Below are 24999 nucleotides of genomic sequence, written 5' to 3'. Positions count from 1 at the left end.
AGGCGGCCAGCTCATAGGGCGGCGCGGGCCAAGCCCTGGCCGCGCCGGCCTATGGGGGCACGCCCTCGTGCGTATCCTCCACTCCGTTTCGATCTCGTAATTTTTCATATTTTCCATAAACAGCAAAAACATTGTTCGGAAAGTAAATCGCGAACTTTTTATTACCTGTACTGTTACCTATTCAAAGTCGAGTTAAGCGTGAATTTGTCAATTTGACCTTTGATAAAAGCCTCTGGTGTTTCCACTCGAATAACATCAACATCTACATTATAAGAATCACCTGAGATATAATGCTTGAGTCTTTGTCCATTCACCACTTGCGTGGCATTGCCTTGGAGAGAACTAATTTTAATTGCTCCTGAACGATACACCTCCTCAACAACATATGGTCCTTCCCATTTCGAGAGTAATTTCCCTGCAAAGAATCTGAGACGAGACCGATACAATAGGACTTTATCCCCAATATTAAACTCTCTTTTGATAATCCTTCTATCATGCCATTTCTTAACTTTCTCTTTAAAGAGTTTAGCATTTTCATAAGCTTCACTTCTCCATTCATCTAGAGAACTTAATTGCAGCAACCTCTTATTACCGGCTAGTTTAGGATCTTTATTTAATTCTCTAACAGCCCAATAAGCCTTGTGCTCTAGTTCTAAAGGTAAATGACAAGCTTTTCCATAAACCATTTTATAAGGTGACATTCCCATGGGATTTTTATAAGCAGTTCTATAAGCCCATAGTGCTTCCTTCAATTTACTAGCCCAATTCTTTCTAGTTTTATTAACAGTCTTTTGCAAGATAGATTTAATTTCCCTATTTGATTGTTCTACTTGCCCACTAGTTTGAGGATGATAAGCGGAATCAATTCTATGATTAATACCATATTTAGCAAGAGTTTTTCTAAAACCACCATGAATAAAATGAGAACCTCCATCTGTCATAATATACCTAGGAACTCCAAATCTAGGAAAAATAATGTCTAAAAGCATTCTTAAAGAGGTCTCACCATCAGCACTTTTTGTAGGTATGGCTTCCACCCATTTAGTAACATAATCAACAGCAACAAGTATATGAGTGTTACCTTCTGAAGAGGGAAAAGGTCCCATCAAGTCAAATCCCCAACAATCAAACGGTTCAATAACAAGAGTATAATTCATAGGCATTTCATTGCATCTGGAGATATTACCAACCCTTTGACATTCATCACAAGATAAAATAAACTTCCTTGCATCTTTGAAGAGAGTTGGCCAATAAAAACCTGATTGTAGAACCTTTTGCGCGGTTCTATCTCCGGCGTGATGTTCTCCATAAGCACTACCATGACATTTACTCAATATCTCTTGTTGCTCATATTCGGGAACACATCTTCGCAGAATACCATCCACTCCTTCTTTATATAAGTGTGGGTCATCCCAAAAATAATGCCTCAAGTCATAAAAGAATTTCCTCCTTTGCTGAGCTGAAAAGGTTGGAGGCAAGTACTTGGAAACAATAAAGTTAGCATAATCAGCATACCAAGGACTGTCTCACGAGCTCACCTTTATTACAGCCAATTGTTCATTTGGAAAACTATCATTAACAGGAACATGATCATAAGCAATATTTTCCAATCTAGACAAATTATCAGCAACAGGATTATCAGCACCTTTCCTATCTACAATATGTAAATCAAATTCTTGCAACAGAAGTACCCATCTAATAAGCCTTGGCTTAGCATCTTTCTTTTGCATAAGGTATCTGATTGCAGCATGATCAGTATGAATAGTAACTTTTGAATCAACGATATAAGATCTAAACTTATTACAAGCAAAGACTACATCTAAAAATTCTTTTTCAGTAGTAGCATAATTTCTTTGAGCAGCATCAAGAGATTTACTAGCATAATGAATAACATTCAGTTTTTTATCTACTCGCTGTCCAAGAACAGCACCTACAGCAAAATCACTAGCATCACACATAATTTCAAATGGTAAGTTCCAATCAGGAGGTTCAACTACAGGGGTAGTTGTTAAGGCTTTCTTTAGAGTTTCAAAAGCTTCCTTACAATCATCATCAAAAACAAAAGGTACATCTTTTTGAAGAAGATTAGTAAGAGGCTTTGAAATCTTGGAGAAGTCTTTAATAAACCTCCTATAAAACCCAGCATGACCAAGAACACTACGAATACCTTTAACATCCCTAGGATAGGGCATCTTCTCAATGGCTTCAACTTTAGCTCTATCAACTTCAATACCTCTCTCGGAAATTTTATGTCCCAATACAATTCCTTCATTAACCATAAAGTGGCCTTTCTCCCAATTAAGAACAAGGTTAGTTTCTTCACATCTCTGCAAAACTTTATCAAGGTTCCGCAAGCAATTATCAAAAGAATTTCCATAGACAGAAAAATCGTCCATGAATACCTCTACAATACTCTCACAAAAGCCATGAAAAATAGCAGACATGCATCTTTGAAAAGTAGCAGGAGCATTACATAAACCAAAAGGCATACGCCTATAAGCATAAGTTCCATAGGGACAAGTGAAAGTGGTTTTCTCTTGATCTTTAGTTTTAACAGCAATTTGTGAAAACCCAGAATAACCATCAAGAAAGCAAAAATGAGTATTTTTAGATAACCTTTCTAACATTTGATCAATAAAAGGCAAAGGGTAATGATCTTTCTTAGTAACCTTATTAACTTTTCGATAATCAATGCACATTCTATACCCTACAACTACTCTTTGAGGTATGAGCTCATCATTATCATTAGGCACAACAGTCATTCCTCCTTTCTTAGGAACACAATGCACAGGACTAACCCATCTACTATCAGCAATAGGATATATAATACCAGCTTCAAGGAGTCTTAATACCTCATTTCTTACCACATCCTTCATCTTAGGAATTAGACGACGCTGAGGTTCAACAACAGGCTTCGCATCATCTTCCATATTAATGGCGTGTTGGCAAATAGAGGGAGAAATCCCCTTCAAGTCATCAAGAGTGTAGCCAATAGCACCTCGGTGTTTCTTCAGTATTTCCAATAACCTTTCTTCTTCAAACTCTGAAAGCTTAGAACTAATAATAACAGGATATATTTTCTTATCATCAATATGAGCATATTTAAGATTATCAGGCAATGGTTTTAAATCAAAGACAGGATCTTCCTTTGGTGGTGGTGTTGTACCCAGATCTTCCACCGGTAAATCATGCTTAAGAATAGGTTGACGAAGGAAAATTTCATCAAGATCATCTCTTTCTTCCCTAAAAACTTCACTCTCACTATTCTCCAAATGTTGCTGCAAAGGATTACTAGGAGCAAGAGCAATAGATGCACACTGTTCAACTTTAAAATCACTATTAGGCGAATCAATTTTATAAGGAGTTTTGGTAAATTTAGAGAAGTTAAACTCATAAGATTCACCAGCAAATTTAGTCAAAATTTTCTCTTTCTTGCAATCTATAATAGCTCCACAAGTATTTAGAAAAGGTCTACCAAAAATGATAGGACAATATTTACTAGCAGCAGAACCAAGTACCAAAAAGTCAGCAGGATATTTAATCTTACCACATAGAACTTCCACATCTCGAACAATACCAATTGGAGAGATAGTTTCTCTATTAGCCAGCCGAATAACCACATCAATATCTTCAAGTTCACAAGAACCAATTTCGTGCATAATCTCCGTGTAAAGCTCATAAGGAATAGCACTAATACTTGCACCAATATCACATAAACCATAATAACAATGATCACCAATTCTAACAGATAGCATAGGAACACTAGCTTGCTTGGACTTATTAGGATGTGAAACAATATTAGAGGCATCTTCACAGAAAATAATATGACCATCCTCCACATTTTCAGTCACAAGATCTTTAACAATTGCAACAGCAGGTTCAACTTTTATTTGTTCTTCAGGTTCTATAGGTTTCTTTTCACTTTTATGAACCGCACTATTTATAACAGAGTACTCCTTCATTTTAGCAGGGAAAGGAGTTTTTTCAATATAAGCTTCAGGAATAACATGATCAACGGTTTCAACTACAACACATTTATTTATAGATGAATCAATTTTATCTTTATACGGTTCATGATACTTATCAAAGTTCTTCTTAGGCAATTCATAATGAGAAGCAAAAGCTTTATAAAGATTTGCAGCAACTTGAGAATCAAGACCATAAGTAGCACTCATATTACGAAATTTATCAGTATCCATAAAAGCTTCAATGCATTTATAATCATAATTTATACCTGATTCTCTATCCTTGTCGTTCTCCCATCCTTCAGTATTTTCTTGGATCCGATTAAGAAGGTCCCTTTTAAACTCTTCCTTGTTGCGTGTAAATGATCCAGAACAAGAAGTATCCAGCAAGGTCTTGTCTTGAAAAGAAAGTCTTGCATAGAAATTATCAATAATAATATTACCAGGAAGCTCATGAATGGGGCATTTGAGCATTAAAGACTTCAATCTCCCCCACGCTTGGGCAATACTCTCTCCTTCATGAGGCCAAAAATTATATATGCGATTCCGATCTTTGTGAATCTCACTTGGAGGATAGAACTTAGAATAAAACCGGGGCACAATATCATTCCATTCAAGAGAATCCCCATTATCCAGTAATTTATACCAATGCGCCGCTTTACCAGACAGCGATATAGAGAATAGTTTCTTCCTCACTTCATCCATAGCAATACCTGCACACTTGAATAAACCGCATAATTCATGTAAGAACAGTAAATGATCTCCAGGGTGGACAGTTCCATCCCCTGTATAACGGTTATCCACTACACGTTCAATAATTTTCATAGGTATTTTGTATGGTATTTCTTCCTTACCTGGCGCCTCATCCACTACCTTTGCAGTAGTAGTAGATTTCCCAAATAAACACTCAAGAGAAGATCTCTCCATAATGAATTATAGCAGCAGGCAGAAATAAAATCAGCACAAACAGTAGAAATTTCCCTTACCAATTCCACTTACCAATAGCGCTTCACTCCCCGGCAACGGCGCCAGAAAATAGTCTTGATGACCCACAAGTATAGGGGGTGTATCGTAGTATCTTCGATAAGTAAGAATGTCGATCCCAACGAGGAGCAGAAGGTGTTGACAAGCAGTTTCGATGAAGGATTCACTGTAAATGCTCACAGACAAGTATTCAGGGGGTTTTGATGTAACAGATGAATAAAGTACGAGTAAGTAAAGTGCGAGAGTAATAATTGCAGCGAGTGGCCCAATCCTTTTTAGCACAAAGGACAAGCCGGTTTGTTTACTTATAATAACCAAACGTTCTCGAGGTGTTGCGGTCAGAAACCAACCGGCGAGCAGCGACGGGCAACACAGTAGAGCCGGGAGGCTCCCAGGACTGCGGCTGGCCCTGGTCCCTCCGAGCGACGGCCCGCAAAGACTCGGCACGCACGTCCGATGCTGGTGCAAGGGCGTGCCACCTGACCTATACCTGGTCAGGAAGGTGATGGATGTGCCTCGCTTAGTTTCCTGCATGGCATACACGTAAACATTAAATACGAGCCTCGATCGGCTCTCAGGTTGTCCTGTGAATCAGCTCAAAGAGCCGATCCACCCATGATTCGCACAAGGTGTACGAATATATGGTGGTCCCGCTTGATCAATATAAAGCTAAAATGATCTACTACGATTTAGGGTTTTCACCACATAATCGGAACATCCTACTCGTGATTGAGCCTGGCGGCCACGCACGGTGATCGTAAACCGTCCCTAGACAAGGCCTAAAAACCAACACGAGGTTGATCCCCGGAACATCCTGTCTAGGGCTAGCAAACTACACCCTACGCGCCACTGGATCCTTCAATCCGTTTGTAAGGCCTAACTATGCAGATATTAAACTAATCCTTGAAGAACAAGGAGCAACCATAACGGATCGGATCTACTAAATAATGATCAAGCGGGGTGCCGCCCCTACACCTAAGATAGGTGTAAGGGCGGCTAGATGTCTCAGGGTTTCACGACGACAGCATATGATACGATGAACAATGCTAACCCTAACACATCTAAGATAACTACGTTGCTCGCCATCAAAAAGGCTTCAGTACGAGCAACGCATGAACAGCGAATAAACTTGTACTGCCTAGATCGCAAGATGCGATCTAGGCAGCATGATGCTTACCCGGAAGAAACCCTCGAGACAAGGGAGTTGGCGATGTGCCTGGATTGGTTTGTGGTGAACGTGATTGTTGTTTATTTCATAAACCCTAGATACATATTTATAGTCCGTAGACTTTCTAACGTGGGAATAATCCCAACCGTGCACGAGCCAAACTCTAACTAACCGACACGTATCCTACTATATTACAGATACACGGGCGAACTAGCCCAAACTTTGCATATAAGGCCGATTCATGTATTCCTTCCATGTATATTCTTCAAGCCCATCTTGATCGCGACCCACCTCTAACTCGGTCAAATTCTGGTGATAACACATGCCCCCCTGGTTTTGGAATTGATAATTCCAAAATCACTCTGCTTTTTCTTCGTCGGGTCATGTCGTGGCAGAACCATCGCAGTATCCATCATCATGATGCCCTGCCTTCTCAACTTCTCCGCGTGACCTGGCAGTTTTTTTTTGTTGGGCACCACTTCCTCGGAAACTGCTGTGGCATTAAATCTCCACTATACCCCCTTTATTTAACCGTGCCGAACGGTTCGCCACTTCATCCCCTTGCTCTGCTCCGGCCATCGGCACCTAAAAAACCCTCTTTCCCTGTAGCAATGTCTTCCTCTTCCTCCATCTCCTCAGGCCTCTCTCTCCAATCTTCCTCTTCGAGCGAGCAGGAGTGGAACTTTGATCCCGTGCCAGATGGCCCACCCGAAGCACTCGTCGGGTCAGATGGTGACTTACCTCTGACCGATGGGGAGGACGACCTTGAGTTCCTTATCGAAGGGGAGCTGAAGAGCGAGAGCGAAGACGACCTCCATTCCTGGGCGAACTCCACCTCCTCCGACGAGGAGGAGGAAGAAGAAGAAGCAGAGGAAGAAGAGGAAGAGGAGGAGGATGATTCCTCCTCCTCCGCTGGGTATCCGCCGGCGAAGCGCTTCCGCGCTTGGGCGGACAGCGAGGATGATGATGATGACGAGGAAGAAGAGGCTCCGGCCGAGGGCTGGGGCAGCAGCGACGAGGAACTCTCTGGAAGCAGCGCCGACGGCAGCTACAATGGCGATGATGAGGACAGCGACAACCCCTAAAACAGGGGCAAATTAGTGTAGGACTAGTAGTAGCAGTGCACTAGGCATCGGATCCCCCTTTTGAGAGCCATCGGCTCTTTCTTGTAAAGCCGCTCCTTTGAATCAATAAGAATTGTTCTTTCAATTTGACTCTCAATTAATCCAATTTCAAGTCTTCCGTTTGCCGCACCAAGACCGATAGCAACGTATCGTACTTTTCGCCTCAGACGCCCATGAAGCCAGACTCAGATACCAATTAGACCGTCAGTCAAGCACTTCTCAAATTCAGACTGTAATTTGATATCTGACCATAATACTTTGCAATCCTATAGCCGATGGCTGTTCGTCGGCTGTTTTGAGAATCCAGTCTCCTTCATTTTCTTGCAGCAACAGGACGGTCCAAACCCTGTAGACGACGACGGCTTCCCTTTCAGGCTCCTTTCCGCAGCTCTAGTAGTCTTCTTCTGCAACAACTCACCGCTTTCGAAGAAGGTTATGATGCAGGGTCAGCCGATGCAACTCCAATCGGCTCCCAAAAACAGAGTGTCTACCAAATCAGCTGCCCCCGAGCCTCAGTTAAGGTGAGAACAGTGGCGAGGATACACAGTTCAGTCCAAGGGCCTTGAACTCAGGCAATTGAGACAGCCACCATGCAGAGGTCCTAGTCATTCCTACGAGCGTAGCTGAGAAAGTGGCCAACTTAGCCAGGCCGACGGTAGATACACCGGAGCCGATCACCTTTTCTTCCTTTGAAAGCCGATATTACAGACGAAACACCGACGGCCTAATGAGTAAAAAGTTGGAGGTTGGCCTTGAGGCTGAACTGAAAACCGACCTGGTCGAAATCCGTGTCTTGAACACGCAGCTGGTAGATCTTGTGTAATTGTACTAGAGTCGATGGCTGTGCATCGGCTTTGTTTCTTAGCTCTAAAGTCGATGTCCGTGCATCGGCTGTATACCATGAGAATTTTTTTTTACTGGCCGATTTTTCTATCGGCCCCCAATATTTCACTGCACATGTATCGCACATGTTCGTCTGCACATGTTCGTCTGACTAAGTGCCCCCCGAGCCGAATCTACCAGGTAACTACGGATATCGGCTCTGTAGTTAGGCAAGGCACTGTATTTGAACGTCGGCTCCAGTAGGACCAATGCTGATTTTTTAGCTCATCAGCCGACGTAAAACCGCTGCCCATTAGATCGACGTTGAACACAGGCAGAATGTGTGGTGAGGATAATTTTGGCCGATTGCTGGAATCGGCCTCCACGTTGATCGAAGCGCTCAATGAAGGTTTTGCAATGTTCCTTCATAGATCTTTGGGGCCGATCCCAAGGATCGGCCTCGCCACGTTTGTCCATAGGCTTGTTCTTGCTATACGGTCAGGCCGGTGGATAAGACCAGCCTAACCCCATCCTTTGTCACATCGATGCGCTCGCAGTCGTCCAAATTGATGCCTGAGAATGGCTCTTGGCCTGCTGTCTCCCAAGCGTTCATGCCAGCCGTTGAAATCTCGGCTGAGTCATCTGCATGGACGACCTCTACCTCATCTCCATCCCACTGTATTACGCATTGGTGCATCGTGGATGGAATGCAACAGTTGGCGTGGATCCAATCTCTTCCCAGCAGGACAGCATAGGTGCTCTTGCTATCGACAATAAAGAACGTCGTAGGGATGGTTTTCCTTCCTACGGTCAGATCCACGTTCAGAACACCTTGTGCGTCAGATGCTTGGCCGTTGAAATCGCTCAGTGTCACGTTGGTCTTGATCAGATCCGAGCTAGAGCGTCCCAACCGACGTAGCATGGAGTATGGCATAATGTTGACTGCCGCTCCGGTGTCCACCAGCATCTTGTTGATAGGCTGCCCATTGATATAACCTCGCAAGTACAGGGCCTTCAGATGTCTATAGCTTCTTTCTCGTGGCTTCTCAAAGATAACCGGCCGTGGGCCGCAGTCAAGTTGTGCCACGGGTGCCTCGTCTAATCCTGGAGCACTAAACTCCGTCGGAAGGATGAACACCATGTTTGTGCCAGCCGATGTTTCATCATCGGCTTTCCTTTGCTTGGGGCGCCACTCCATTTTTTGTGGTCGACCCTCTTCATCCAGGGTTCGCTGAATTTTCGCGGCCAGATCAGGCCGTGCCTTCCTTAGCGTGTGCAGGTATAACCTTTCGGCTTCCTCCAAGCCACGCAGTCGCTGAACCCTACGCTTTTGGGAACGGCTGAGTCCATCAGGGCACCACCTTGGCCGGTGGTACCTGTCTTCTTCTTCTTCATCATCGTCTTCTAAATCCTCAAGATCTTCCACCCGAGGGGACTCAGCGTGCTTGTACCGAGGCGGGAGAGGCCCTAGACGTTTGAATACGGGCACGTTAGCTGCATCCTTCCTCTTCTGCCTACATTCTGGGCAGTTGCCGATGGTAGGTAATCGGCTCATTCCTGAATCCCAGCAGTGTCTGAAGAAGGGACAGTCCCAGTGCCTATCCTCGTCGTCTTGCTCCCTTGACTTTTCCTTGGCACGGCGCTCGTACTTCTCCTCATCGTGATCATGCCGACGATGTCTCCTGGCATCGCTAGCCAGACGGTCTCTTTCACCATCGTCGTTGGGTCGTCGGCGTTGGTCATATTGACTCACATACTTGTTGAGGAGGTGATCAGAGAGAGGTCGCTGATATCTCACATTCCTTACTTCTCCCTCTGTGATGTAGCGCTTGCCATCGTGACGGAGCCGATCGCGTGGAACGGCTTCCTCTGTGTCCTTGCTACGAGAGCAGCTGCCCTCGTCTCCGTCCTTACCAGAGTGGTGTCCAGGTCCTACCATGTGGATGTTGAACGAGAATCTTGGCTGGCACCCTCCAGGGTAAGTGCACTCCACCATGTTAACGGCGGGGAAGGGGTGAGTGTCGACTTTCATGGCGTACTGGTTGAAAATTGGACGACCTTGTTCTATCGCCATTTGGATCTGCTGACGCCACACCCTGCAGTCGTTGGTGGTATGGGAGAACGAGTTATGCCATTTGCAGTATGGCTTTCCGTTCAGCTCCTGTACCGTGGGGATTTTGAGGCATTCGGGTAACTTCAGCTGCTTCTCCTTAAGTAAGAGGTCGAAGATTTGCTCAGTTTTAGTTACGTCAAAATCAAACCCTCTGGGCGGACCTGGTGGCTTAACCCATTTGCAGGACACGGGGGTTGCCCCCCGAGTCCATTCAGCCACTGCTACCTCTTGATCTCCCGCAGAGCCTTCGTCTTCATCCGCCTCAACCAGGACTACCGCACGCTTGAATTTGTCCTGGTACAAGTCTGGGTGGCGCTGTTCATATAACGACAGTTTCTGAACCATGTGCGCCAGTGAAGGGTAGTCTGCTTGGGAGGCCATATCCTTGATTGGTGATGCAAGGCCCACCACTGCCAACTCGACTGCTTCTTTTTCAGTCACACGAGCCGAATAACATCGGTTCCTAACAGTTCTGAAGCGCTGGACGTATTCTGCCACAGTTTCTCCACGCTTCTGACGTACTTGTGCTAGATCGGCAATGCCGGCCTCGGAAGCCTCTGAGTGATACTGCATGTGGAACTGCTTTTCCAACTGCTTCCATGTCCGGATTGAGTCTAGTGGCAGCGACGTGTACCACCCGAAAGCCGATCCTGTGAGGGACTGTGCGAAGAACCTCACACGCAGCTCATCTGCTGCTGAGATCGTGCCCAGCTGTGCCAAATATCGGCTCACATGCTCGATGGAGCTGGAACCATCTGATCCATTAAACTTGGAGAAATCAGGGAGCCGATATTTGGGTGGTAGCGGGATCAACTCGTACTCGTTGGGGTACGGCTTGGAATAGCCGATTGTCCTCCTTTTCGGCACCATGCCGAACTGGTCTCTCAGGATGGTACTGATCTGATCCGCGGTGCTGGCTGCAGGAGTCGAACTCTGAAGATTCGCCGGAGTGGCGTACTTAGCCAGCCATGTTTGCTTTTCCAGCTCTGAGCCAACTGCAGGAGCTGAGCTCTGGAGGTTTGTCGGAGTGGCATACTTAGCTAGTCACGTCTGCTTCTCAAGATCTGTTCCCGAAGTTCCTCCTGTTGTTCCAGAGGTCCCTGCTGTTGCAGTCTGGTTTGTGAGTGCCCAGTTACTGCAGTCTGGCACGTATGTGCACGTGTATCCGTGAGGGATCTCCTTCGGCGCCTCATGCAAGAACTGGTAGTCACTAGGGTCACCACCGATCTTGTAGACGACGTATGCCGGTGAACTCGGCACTTCTGGTGCTGCCAACGCGAATGGCAGCGGTGGACGGGACTGGAGTGGCATCTCTCCTTGGTAAGTCCCGAGAGTTGGTCCTGACGGAGAGTACTGATGCCTCATGATTTCCTGGATCACCCGAAGAGCGACACGCTCCAAAGTGTTCACCAGGCTCTCAGAATGGCGGTGTAGCGAATGAGCTACCATGAAGTTAACCTCCTGACGCAGGGACCTGGTGCGTTCTTCTGACGGGGCGGACAGGTCCACTCCATCGAGCGCGCCTTCAGGTGAGAACCCTTTCCACCTGATGCCATGTGAGCGGGTTCTGTGAAAAGAGCCGATGAGGTCGGCTTCGAGGATCGCTTTGACCTCGTCATACTTCTTCTTGAGCTCCTCGGTCAGATCCTCGTACGTGACTGGGGTGCCGTCCGCCATCTCAGATGTAGATGGCGATGCGGTTGATGTCAAAGACGGTCCCACCGGGCATGCCAGAATGTGTTGCGGTCAGAAACCCACCGGCGAGCAGCGACGGGCAACACAGTAGAGCCGGGAGGCTCCCAGGACTGCGGCTGGCCCTGGTCCCTCCGAGCGACGGCCCGCAAAGACTCGGCACACACATCCGATGCTGGTGCAAGGGCGTGCCACCTGACCTACACCTGGTCAGGAAGGTGATGGATGTGCCTCGCTTAGTTTCCTGCATGGCATACATGTAAACATTAAATACGAGCCTCGATCGGCTCTCAGGTTGTCCTGTGAATCGGCTCAAAGAGCCGATCCACCCATGATTCGCACGAGGTGTACGAATATATGGTGGTCCTGCTTGATCAATATAAAGCTAAAACGATCTACTACGATTCAGGGTTTTCACCACATAATCGGAACATCCTACTCGTGATTGAGCCTGGCGGCCACGCATGGTGATCGTAAACCGTCCCTAGACAAGGCCTAAAAACCAACACGAGGTTGATCCCCGGAACATCCTTTCTAGGGCTAGCAAACTACACCCTACGTGCCACTGGATCCTTCAATCCGTTTGTAAGGCCTAACTATGCAGATATTAAACTAATCCTTGAAGAACAAGGAGCAACCATAATGGATCGGATCTACTAAATAATAATCAAGCGGGGTGCCGCCCCTACACCTAAGATAGGTGTAAGGGCGGCTAGATGTCTCAGGGTTGCACGACGACAGCATATGATACGATGAACAATGCTAACCCTAACACATCTAAGATAACTACGTTGCTCGCCATCAAAAAGGCTTCAGTACGAGCAACGCATGAACAGCGAATAAACTTGTACTGCCTAGATCGCAAGATGCGATCTAGGCAGCATGATGCTTACCCGGAAGAAACCCTCGAGACAAGGGAGTTGGCGATGCGCCTGGATTGGTTTGTGGTGAACGTGATTGTTGTTTATTTCATAAACCCTAGATACATATTTATAGTCCGTAGACTTTCTAACATGGGAATAATCCCAACCGTGCACGAGCCAAACTCTAACTAACCGACACGTATCCTACTATATTACAGATACACGGGCGAACTAGCCCAAACTTTGCATATAAGGCCGATTCATGTATTCCTTCCATGTATATTCTTCAAGCCCATCTTGATCGCGACCCACCTCTAACTCGGTCAAATTCTGGTGATAACACGAGGACACACGGGATTTTAGTCTAGTGCTTTCGCTACATACGGCTAATTAATCTTCATTGTTTTGATAAGTGTTGTGTGGGTGAACTTATGCTAATGTACCGCCCTTCCTAGGACTAATACATACTTGTGATTATACCCCTTGCAAGCATCCGCAACTACAAGAAAGTAATTAAGATAAATCTAACCACAGCCTTAAACTCTGAGATCCTGCTATCCCTCCTGCATCGATATACCAACGGGGGCTCAGGTTTCTGTCACTCCGGCAACCCCGCAATTGGAAAACGAGTACAAGATGCATTCCCCTAGGCCCATAAAGGTGAAGTGTCGTGTAGTCAACGTTCACACGACACCACTAGAAGAATAACACCACAACTTAAATATCATAACATTGAATATTACTCAACCATACTTCACTACTAACATTTAGACTTCACCCATGTCCTCAAGAACTAAACGAACTACTCACGAGACATCATATGGAACATGATCAGAGGTGATATGATGATGAATAACAATCTGAACATAAACCTTGGTTCAATGGTTTCACTCAATAGCATCAATAACAAGTAGAAATCAACACCGGGAGAGTTTCCCCTATCAAACAATCAAGATCAAACCCAAATTGTTACAGCGGTGACGGCGTGCAGCGGTGGAGACGGCGGTGATGATGATGAAGATGATGATGATGGTGATGGAGATGATGTCCAGCTCGATGACGGTGACGATGGCGTCGATTTCCCCCTCCGGGAGGGAATTTCCCCGGCGGATCTCAGCCTGCCGGAGAGCTCTTTTCTCTCTGGTGTTCTCCGCCCCGCAGAGGCGGCTGTGTCTCTTCGCGATGTACCCCTGGAGCTTAGGTTTTCGGGACGAAGGCGTACGCGAAGAAAAGGAGGCGAGAGGGGGCTGTGGGCCCCCTCCTCACAGGGCGGCGCGGCCAGGCCTTGGGCCGCGCCGACCTATGGGGTGGGCCCACCTCGGGTCCCCTCGGCTCCCCCTTCTGGCTCCCTTCGTCTTCTGGAAAAATAGGATTTTTCATATAATTTCCGTCAACTATTGATCTTCCGAAATATTGCATTCTGACGGTGCTTTTTCCAGCATAATCTTGACTCCGGTGCGCGATCCTCCAATAATCATGAAACATGCAAAATAGATGAAATAACATAAGTATTATCTCCAAATATGAAATATATCAATGAATAACAGCAAATTATGATATAAAATAGTGATGCAAATTGGACGTATCAGGACTCGCTCGCTCGCAACTCCTGCTCACTGACAAAACCTGCACACAGTCAACATCATCACCCGAAAAAGGGGAGACACCATAATGCTCTCCCTCCTTCTTCTCTCCTTCCGAGTGATCCCTCTTCCTCCGAGTTTCACTCGACGGGCAAACACATATGTGCTGCATAGTAGAGTAATAATAAAAAGGTACGTAGAAAAATCGAGCTACGAATCTATAATTAAATAGGTTAAACTAGGGTTTTGCCCAGTACTACAGATCAAGGTTCAAAAAATGTAAAATTGTGAAACAAGCTCTTGGAGCCATCACATGCCATCTTGCTAGTACTATATTGTAAAAACACCAAAGCTTACATATACTCCTGGAATACTGTTTTGGGTGATTTGTCATTCAAAAATTTGGTACTGTATCATTCGGATCGGAGGAAGTATAGTTGGAGATGAATGGCCCACCAAGTCTCTGCCTTGAAGTTTGCTCTTTGACCAGATAAGTATTACTCCTACTACTCGCGAGGAGCCGAGGAGACGGGGAGGCCAAATTTAAGGACTAACCTTTGCTCTAGCCGTCTTCCTCAGTTCACCACTTCGTTTACCTCTTGGAATACTACTTCGCCACCATGACCGGGAGCAAGTGTCGCCACAGAAGGGCTCGTGCGGCTGCGGCGAAGCTGAGGGAATCCCAGCAATGGCGTCCATGTGCTGCTGTCGAGGTGCCTTCTGCGCAAGAGTCTTCAAGGGCGTCGCAGCCCGCGACTGCTACCTTCAGGCGATCCTCCGTTCTTGTGCATCTTTCTATGTCTTTCAGAACTTATCATCCCCCCCTTTTCGAACCTTCTCTCAATCGTATTTTCAGGTCGGGCGGCCTTAGTTTTCCCGCAGCCCTCCTGCCTGCGGAAACATCTTCCACGGAGCCAACTTCTCAAAGCAGCGAGGTATAGACATTCGTGTTAATTGGGATTCCCATTCTCTCTTTCTTGGTAGTTCTCTGGGTACACTTCTGATTTTGTGCTCCATCCCCATCTGATAGAAGCCCCGCTACGAGATCGGGACCATTTTAGAAATGGTTATGGGCGATTTCTGGGTCGAGATGGCGGACAGAAGCGCCCTCGCCGATGAGTGCATGAGACTTTATTCTGAGCTCGCCACTGAGAAGATCCGGATTCGCATTCTCGACGATATCGCCATGAAATCGTTCACTGAGAGTAACGAGATCCAGCGGCGGAGCCTCGGCCAGGCGGAGACCATGGACAAACTCGCCGGACTGATCCTGAACCTCACGGTTAGGACGGACAAACTAGAGGCCGAGCTGTCACAGGAGAAGGCTCTCAACTCCGAGCTGAAGCATCAAGCAGGCTCAAGGTAGATCTTGACAAGGTCACTGTGTACGCTAGCTGCAATCCTTGATGACTGCTGTGTCACCTGGCTTCCGAATGTCTGAAGGTTAATTTTCGAATTTTTGTTCGTAAAAGTGGCCTGTGGAAATGTAAACAAACTAGTACTCTTACTTTATTATATTAGTACTTGTGTCCATGTAGTATTATTATTATGGTGGTGTACTTGTGTTCATGTACTTGTTTCAGACAGGTATTGCTGTTTTTGTGAAGGAGACATGCGTCACCCTTTTTTGGTGGGGTTAATTGGTTCTATGCCACTCCCCAATTCACAAGTTGTGTTTATGCCATTAAAAAACTGAAGTTGTGTCTATGCCACTCTCAGTTCTCAATACCCCTTTCTATGCCATTTTCAGCAATACAACATCATATACTGCCTATGTATCCAGTATTTGTACCCTATACTACAGTTTGTACATACTCTCAGATAATCTGGACCGTACTTTGCACATATTTTTAATGGATCATATGTGCCCAGAAATGGCTCATATTAGAATAGTAGACTCATATTAGTGTTCTTGACATTCTGTAAATTTTTCAGATTTTTCGAAAGAGTTTGATTTTTTGGACAAAATTTTACCAATTTCTAGACAGAACATAAAATGTCAGTTTTTATGCAAATCCGCACATAAATGGCTCAAATTAAAACAGTATACTCGTTTCAGTGTTTTTGATTTCCTGTAAATTTTTTTTAGATTTTTCTGAGAAGTTATAATTTTTTTCCAGAATTTGAAAATTTTGGATTTTTTGTGTGCCCGAAACACCCAAAAGTCGCTCCAAATCTGAACACAGTATTATTTTGGTCAATACGAAAGTATAAACTGAAAATGGCATAGAAGGGGTTATTGAGAATTGAGAGTGGCATAAACACAACTTCAGTTTTTGTAATGGCATAAACACAACTTGTGAATTGAGGAGTTGCATAGAACCAATTAACCCTTTTTGGTGATGTCGTCCTGTAGCCCTTGTCAAATTAAATTCCTCTGATACTAATGGGAGGGCTTGCTCACCCCACATGCCAGGAAGAAGTGGAGAGAAACTACTCGTCCCTTGTTGGACACGGGACCATTGGAAACTTATTTTTATGCCCTTTTGAATCTTGGTCAAATCCTTGGTTTGACCAAGATTTAAACAAGTTTAAAATATGAAAATGAAAAGGTAAGCCTGCATCCATCTTAGTCACTCTAAAATGAAGCATTTGGGAGGTTTTCGAAATTTCCATGTTTGAAACCCAAAACCACTTCTCTTCATGCTTGATCGACTTCATAAGACAGAGTTTAGGTTTAGTGGGTAGATACATGATTTGTCTGGTTTGAATATGCTTAGACCTTGTTTATCAACTTGAATGATTACTATATGACATAAGAATACTATGTGCTTTGGTTTTCATTTTTTATTTGTTCTGAATTTTTATGCCCATTTGATCTTGGTCAAATCCTAGGTTTAACCAAGATTTAAACAAGTTTAAAACATGAAAATGAAAAGGTAAGCATGTATCCTTCTGAGTAACTCCAAAATGAGGCTTTTGGGAAGGTTTTTGAAATTTCCATGTTTGAAACCCAAAACGACTTCTCGTCGTGCTTGACTTCATAAGACAAAGTTTAGGGTTAGGGGTAGATACATGATTTTTCTGGTTTGAATATGTCTAGACCTTGTTTATCAACTTGAGTGCTTACTATATGACATAAGAAGGCTATGTGCTATGGTTTTTCATTTTTTTTGAATTTTTATGCCCATTTGATTCTTGGTCAAATCCTAGGTACGGTTTGACCAAGATTTGAACATGTTTAAAACATCAAAATAAAATGTAAGCATGGATCCTTATTAGTCGCTCTAAAATGAAGCTTCTGGGAGGTTTTTGAAATTTCCATGTTTGAAACCCAAAACCACTTCTTTTTATGCTTGACTTCGTAAGATAGAGTTTAGGGTTAGGGGTAGATACGTACATGATTTTTCTAAGTATTTTTATGCCCATTTGAATCTTGATAAAATCCAAGGTTTGACCAAGATTTAAACAAGTTTAAAACATGAAAATGAAAAGGTAAGCCTGCATCCTTCTTAGTCACTCTAAAATGAAGCATTTGGGAGGTTTTTGAAATTTCCATGTTTGAAACCCAAAACCACTTCTCTTCATGCTTGATCGACTTCATAAGACAGAGTTTAGGTTTAGTGGGTAGATACATGATTTGTCTGGTTTGAATATGTTTAGACCTTGTTTATCAACTTAAATGCTTACTATATGACATAAGAATACTATGTGCTTTGGTTTTCATTTTTTTATTTTTTCTGAATTTTTATGCCCATTTGATCTTGGTCAAATCCTAGGTTTAACCAATATTTAAACAAGATTAAAACATGAAAATGAAAAGGTAAGCCTGTATCCTTCTGAGTCACTCCAAAATGAGGCTTTTGGGAAGGTTTTTGAAATTTCCATGTTTGAAACCCAAAACGACTTCTCGTCGTGCTTGACTTCATAATAAGACAAAGTTTAGGGTTAGGGGTAGATACATGATTTTTCTGGTTTGAATATGTCTAGACCTTGTTTATCAACTTGAGTGCTTACTATATGACATAAGAAGGCTATGTGCTATGGTTTTTCATTTTGTTTTGAATTTTTATGCCCATTTGATTCTTGGTCAAATCCTAGGTACGGTTTGACCAAGATTTGAACATGTTTAAAACATCAAAATAAAATGTTAGCATGGATCCTTCTTAGTCGCTCTAAAATGAAGCTTTTGGGAGGTTTTTGAAATTTCCATGTTTGAAACCCAAAACCACTTCTCTTCATGCTTGACTTCGTAAGATAGAGTTTAGGGTTAGGGGTAGATACGTACATGATTTTTCTAAGTATTTTTATGCCCATTTGAATCTTGGTAAAATCCAAGGTTTGACCAAGATTTGAACAAGTTCAAAACATGAAAATGAAAAGGTAAGCCTGTATCCTTCTTAGTCACTCCAAAATGAGGCTTTTGGGAAGGTTTTTGAAATTTCCATGTTTGAAACCCAAAACGACTTCTCGTCGTGCTTGACTTCATAAGACAAAGTTTAGGGTTAGGGGTAGATACATTATTTTTTTGGTTTGAATATGTCTAGACCTTGTTTATCAACTTGAGTGCTTACTATATGACATAAAAAGGCTATGTGCTTTGGTTTTTCATTTTTTTGAATTTTTATGCCCATTTGATTCTTGGTCAAATCCTAGGTACGGTTTGACCAAGATTTGAACATGTTTAAAACATTAAAATAAAATGTAAGCATGAATCCTTCTTAGTCACTCTAAAATGAAGCTTTTGGGAGGTTTTTGAAATTTCCATGTTTGAAACCCAAAACCACTTCTCTTCATGCTTGACTTCGTAAGATAGAGTTTAGGGTTAGGGGTAGATACGTACATGATTTTTCTAAGTATTTTTTATGCCCATTTGAATCTTGGTAAAATCCAAGGTTTGACCAAGATTTGAACAAGTTTAAAACATGAAAAATAAAAGGTAAGCCTGGATCCTGCTTAGTCACTCTAAAATGAAGCTTCAGGAGTTGAGGTTTTTGAAATTTCCATGTTTGAAACACAAAACCACTTCTCTTCGTGCTTGACTTCATATGACAGAGTTTAGGGTTAGGGGTAGATACGTACATGATTTTTCTAAGTAATTTTATGCCCATTTGAATCTTGGTCAAATCCTAAGTTTGACCAATATTTGAACAAGTTTAAAACATGAAAATGAAAAGGTAAGCCTGGATCCTTCTTTGTCACTCTAAAATGAAGCTTTTGGGAGGTTCTTGAAATTTCCATATTTGAAACCCAAAACCACTTCTCTTCATGCTTGATCGACTTCATAAAACAGAGTTTAGGGTTAGGAGGTAGATACATGATTTGTCTAGTTTGAATATGTTTAGACCTTGTTTATCAACTTGAATGCTTACTATATGATATAAGAATACTATGTGCAAAGAAGTGAGCCTAGCTCATTCGGTTAGGGAAGTGGATGTACAACCCAGCCACCCAGGTTCAAGTCCCCACGGGCGCAGAATTGGGTTCTTATTATAAAAAAAACACTGTAGGGGATTCCCTTACCGTATTCCTTTCATAAAAAAAAAACTATGTGCTTTGGTTTTCTTTTTCTGATTTTTTCAGAATTTTCATGCTTTGATCTTGGTCAAATCCTAGGTTTAACCAAGATGTAAACAAGTTTAAAACATGAAAATGAAAAGGTAAGCCTGCATCCTTCTTAGTCACTCCAAAACGAAGCTTATGGGAAGGCTTTTAAAATTTCCATGTTTGAAACCCAAAACGACTTCTCTTCGTGCTTGACTTCATATGACAAAGTTTAGGGTTAGGGGTAGATACATGATTTTTCTGGTTTGACATGTCTAGATCTTGTTTATCAACTTGAGTGCTTACTATATGACATAAGAAGTCTATGTGCTTCGTTTTTTCAATTTTTTTTTGAATTTTATGCCCATTTTAATCTTATTCAAATCCTAGGTTTGACCAAGATTTGAACAAGTTTAAAACATGAAAATAAAAGGTAAGCCTGGCGTGGATCCTTCTTAGTCACTCTAAAATGAAGCTTTTGGGGGGTTCTTGAAATTTCCATGTTTGAAACCCAAATTAAACCACTTCTCTTCATGCTTGACTTTACAAGACAGAGTTTAGGGTTAGGGGGTAGATACATGATTTGTCTGGTTTAAATATGTCTAGACCTTGTTTATCAACTTCAATAACTACTATATTAAAGTGTAACCAACATCTTTTTTCTCAAAATCTTGTATTAATTTTTAAACTACGGATGGGTGGACGCGTATGTGGCTGATTACCATGATGTATTTTTGGTGCAGTCTTTGCAATTTTCTAAGGGTTTTTCCCTTTGTTTCAGTTTGTTTTCTTGTTGTTTGGGTGGCTCTAGCTTCTTTTCAAACCGCTTTGACTACTTTTGCCTCACCGCATGGCCTCTGACTGGAGAAATCACGTGCCATACCGTTCTTGGTTTCCTCCCGGCTCTCTCTCTCTTCCTGATTATCTTCCCCACTATCGCGACTCGCGAGCTCCTCCCTGACAATCCCCTACGCTCCCTGCAGGAGCTCCTCTCCTTTCCTAATTCTCTTCCAATGGAGGATAGAGGGACTGGCATTGACAATCGCTTCAGGCGGTACAGCGCGGGGTGGTGGTGCCAGGCCCTGAGGCAGCAGCAGGTGCCGCTGCTTGGACGACGAGGTAGAGGCGGCGGGGAACGGCGGCCGGCAGTGAGTTCGGCCGGAGCCTGATCGTGACAAGCTGCTGGTGAGGTGCAGCCGTCGCGGACGTTCGCGTCGACCTGTGCCAGTGGCGGGAGCGGAGGGGAGGACCGGCGCCGGCGAGGAGGCAGCGACGGCGCAAAGAGCGATGTGCCCAGCGTCCGGACGAGCTCCACATCCTCCACCCGCCAATCCCCTACACATTCACCGGCTTCCGCCGCCGGAGCTTCTCGCCTCGCCTGATCCCCTCAAGCGGAGATAGAGGGACGGGCGCTACGGCCTGGCGTCGAGAAGCGCTTCAGGTAGTTGGCAATCTACGACTCGGGGCGGTGGAGCCAAGCACTGAGGCAGGAGGTAGGCGGCAGCAGGCAGCGCTGCTTGGGCGACGAGGCAGAGGCGGCGAGGTCGGCCGGGGCTTGGCCGGCACAAGATGCTGGTGAGGTGCATCCTGTGTGGTCGCTGACATCCGCGTCGAGCTGATGCTATCATGGAAGTGGCGGGGAGGAGCAGCGCCGGCGAGGAGGCTGCCAGCCAAGGTCGACCACGAGCTTTCGATCCCCGTTTTCCAATGTATCGTCCAGTTTCTTTTCTGAATTTTTTGTGTATGTTGGCTGAGTTGCAGATCTAGGAGACCAAGAGCCGTCGCCGCATCGCGGCAGCAACAAGAATTTCTCCCCCGCTACCAGACTACCCTGCCGCAGCGCCTGCTCCACGTACGTCAAATTCAATCAGCCAAACCAAACCAACTCCCTACCTTTTCTCTTGCAAGTTAAACACAAATGGTTTCGTGATGCCATAAGTAGTCTTTTGCTTACCGTAGCCAAGTGATGAGTCTTCTTTTGCAATCAGATCTGGGCTATTTTTTTAGCTAGGAATAAGATCATCTTTTACGTGCTTAGTTACAGAAATCCTCTTTCATAGCTCTTTCAGATCAGGTATAATTTTTTTTTCTTGGCTATAACTTTCATGTATATGCGGAGAACAACTAGATTAACAGTGGAAGCTCAACTTGGGAGATCAAGATCAGCTTCGTCGAGCCTTATACTTTGTGCTCTCAAATTCTGTAGGTTCCCTTTTATATGCACTATAAATGGCAGCGAAGTTTCCATGTGTTGAAATTATAAGAATAATCAGTAAGGAAGATTGTATCAAACTAAAAAAGCATGCATGTATGTTCGTTTTGTCATCTCTAGCAGACCTTTTCTATTTAGTGAAGTTACACCGGTGTATTCCACGCCAATCGTAGTTGTTCAAATGAAATTGCTTTTGCTTTAGAAAATCAAATCTCATGTCAGGATATGTCATGCCTGCAGGTCCAAGCACTAAAACTGATTTTTTTAAGGATATATCTTATTTGCAGTAGAGATCTCTGCAACAAAATAATTTAATCATTCTTATGAAGGAACTTTTTATTTAGAGATTAGATCACAAAAATTGCTATGCAATATCTTTTTTATACCCAAATTCCTGAATTTGCAGCAAGCTTTAACAATTATGTATATAAGTATTTTAGCTTTACAACTGGGTTTTCCTCGACGTGCCCATGCGGTGCTGACCATGGATGTATAAATGAATCTAAAATACTTTTTTTCCTTATATGATACGATTCACCTTTTTTATGCTGAAACTATGCTTACATGTCACTGCAATATTTTAAGGTCATGTGCTCTTCTTCCTGATTGATGTGCTGCTAGGTATTTTGGAAGACTGGAGGTAACATGAACTAGGTCATATGTATGATTAGTGTAACTTCAGCCACTTTACAACAACTGAATTGGCCTCTGGTCTCGACAGCTCCAAGATAACAGAATCATAAGGTTAAATTTTTCTGTGGTGCGTTGTACATCTTCTCCTTCTTTTCTTTCACTTGCTCTTCCATTTTGATTCCTCTTCCCACATTTTTCCATGAGAAATTGGATCTCTATGTAAGTTTCATGGACTGTTCTTAATTCTTTGGTACGATATCTAGGATCAGATGCTGAATATTCACTTACATGCAGGTCAAAGAAAGTGGGACATACAACTCTCTCTACTCAATTATGTATCACCTTGACAATTCCAATAAAAGGTCTTTGTGTGTGTTGCTCGAATCTAGGAATGCATGGGTAAGCAAACAAGACACAATGTATATGAACTGACTTTATTTTTGCAGACCATGAGATATTAATTCTGTCATGTTATTTTGGAACTGCTTTCTTGGCCCGAAGTAGTTGCTTGCTTGGTATATATTAGGATGAAGTGGTGGAGGCAGGTTTTATTATTATGATATTTAGATAGGATTCTTTCTTGATATACATTTTCCTGCATAACGGAACATATGCAGAGCTAGCTTCATGTTGCAGATACATGAGGAGCACATTTAGTTTCATGCTGTAAAAATAGAAGCAGGTTACCTCTTTATTTCCATGTCCTGGCAGGTCTTCAGTTCGAATCATGGGTATTTCACTCCAGTAGGACACAAAATGCTTACATGCAGGAAACAAAATGAAGCATTCTTATAGAGGTGTGTCCTACTGGAGTGAAAGAAAATTCTTCTGCCTTATAACTCACGCCTTGGTTTATTATTCACAAGTAACTTGAAGTTCAGTATATCATCATCTTTAGGCTCCTGCAACTTTAAATTTTCTACAACTCTTGCTATTTTACATAAACCTAACATTTTATCATGATATTTCTCTCGGTTCTTACAAAGTATACCACATAAATTTTGTCGTATTTTAAATTTTGTCACTAAAGAAATTCGAATGTTTGCATACATTGTTTCAGTAAAAATAGATTCCTCCTGTGTGAGTATATTTTACTATACCGATGATTAACTATATTTGAATTTATGAATTAAAGCGAATTGGATTTGCGGTGAGATTAAAACATCTGTGTGGCCCTATCGTCTAGGGTTGTATTCCTTCCCCAGGTTTAGATACTTGCAAATACGAGAAAATTAGGTTATTTATATCTATTGTTGTTTTATACTGTTTGATGAAATAAGGGTACGCACCAAAATATTAGTCATGGACTGAACATAAGTCTTGAATTATTGGTCATATGAAGAAATAGAGTTAGCATGTAGGCCCTTAATTTACTTTTCAAGGTGTACCATCTTTTATATCACCATTGTGTCTGAGCCAATATAATCAAAATTTCATGTTCTGTATCTTCTTTCGAGGTTCCCGTTCTATTTCATACCCCAGTTGATGCAATTTATTATTCTGTGAAAGTATAGGATAAACTAAAGTTTACTTAATTACTACTTGCCTCTTACAGTTTTCTTGCGAATAGCTGCATACGAGAGTTGCCCTCGAGCCTTTTCATGCTGACAAACATGACATGTTTGTACGTCTAATTGATGTTTAATTACTAAATTTCTTGCGCTAATGCCATCTTGGATTTAACAAACTAGGTAATGTTTTGTCATAAGTACCACGGATTTCTATTTTCTAGCATTATTGCATTGTACTCCCTCCAGTCAATTTTAATCGACGTGGGGTTAGTTCACCACATGTACGTACCTAGGCGTGGTGCAGCGTCAATTAAAAGCGACCAGAGGTAGTAGTACTTTGTTCTGTAAATTACATGAAGGCATGGAGTTGAATGAGAAAATTGGCAGAAGTCTTTTTTTTGCATTGGTAGTACATAATCATAGGTCTGAGCCATTAATGCTTGAAACAAAACACATCGGAAAGCATTTGTATATTTTTATTAGGATTCTTTTTTGTGTGTCTTCCTCTGTCCTACAAAGGAGATCTGCTCAAAATAGTTATACTTTTGTCGGTGATTGTAGTTTTGTTACATTTAATTGCGAGGAAGATTTATAAATTTACTAAAATGGTAACAATGCTACAATTATTTGCTTGACAAGAAAATTCGTTAGTTAATACACAAATATGAATTAGAGCTCTCTTTTTACTGTTTTTATATCGCCTCATCTAAGCTGGTCCAGTGTAGTACTACACTTAGGGGGACACTACAGTTATTTTTGTCTCTACTAAACTCCAGGGCAAGATGACCCGAGGTTGGCGGACAATCTTTGATCATCATACGGCAACATGAAGCAATACTATTGAG

Source organism: Lolium perenne, chromosome 2 (assembly GCF_019359855.2).
Source record: "Lolium perenne isolate Kyuss_39 chromosome 2, Kyuss_2.0, whole genome shotgun sequence".
NCBI lineage: Eukaryota > Viridiplantae > Streptophyta > Magnoliopsida > Poales > Poaceae > Lolium > Lolium perenne.
The sequence above is the reverse complement of the archived record's forward strand: the minus strand, read 5'-3'. Positions refer to the sequence as shown.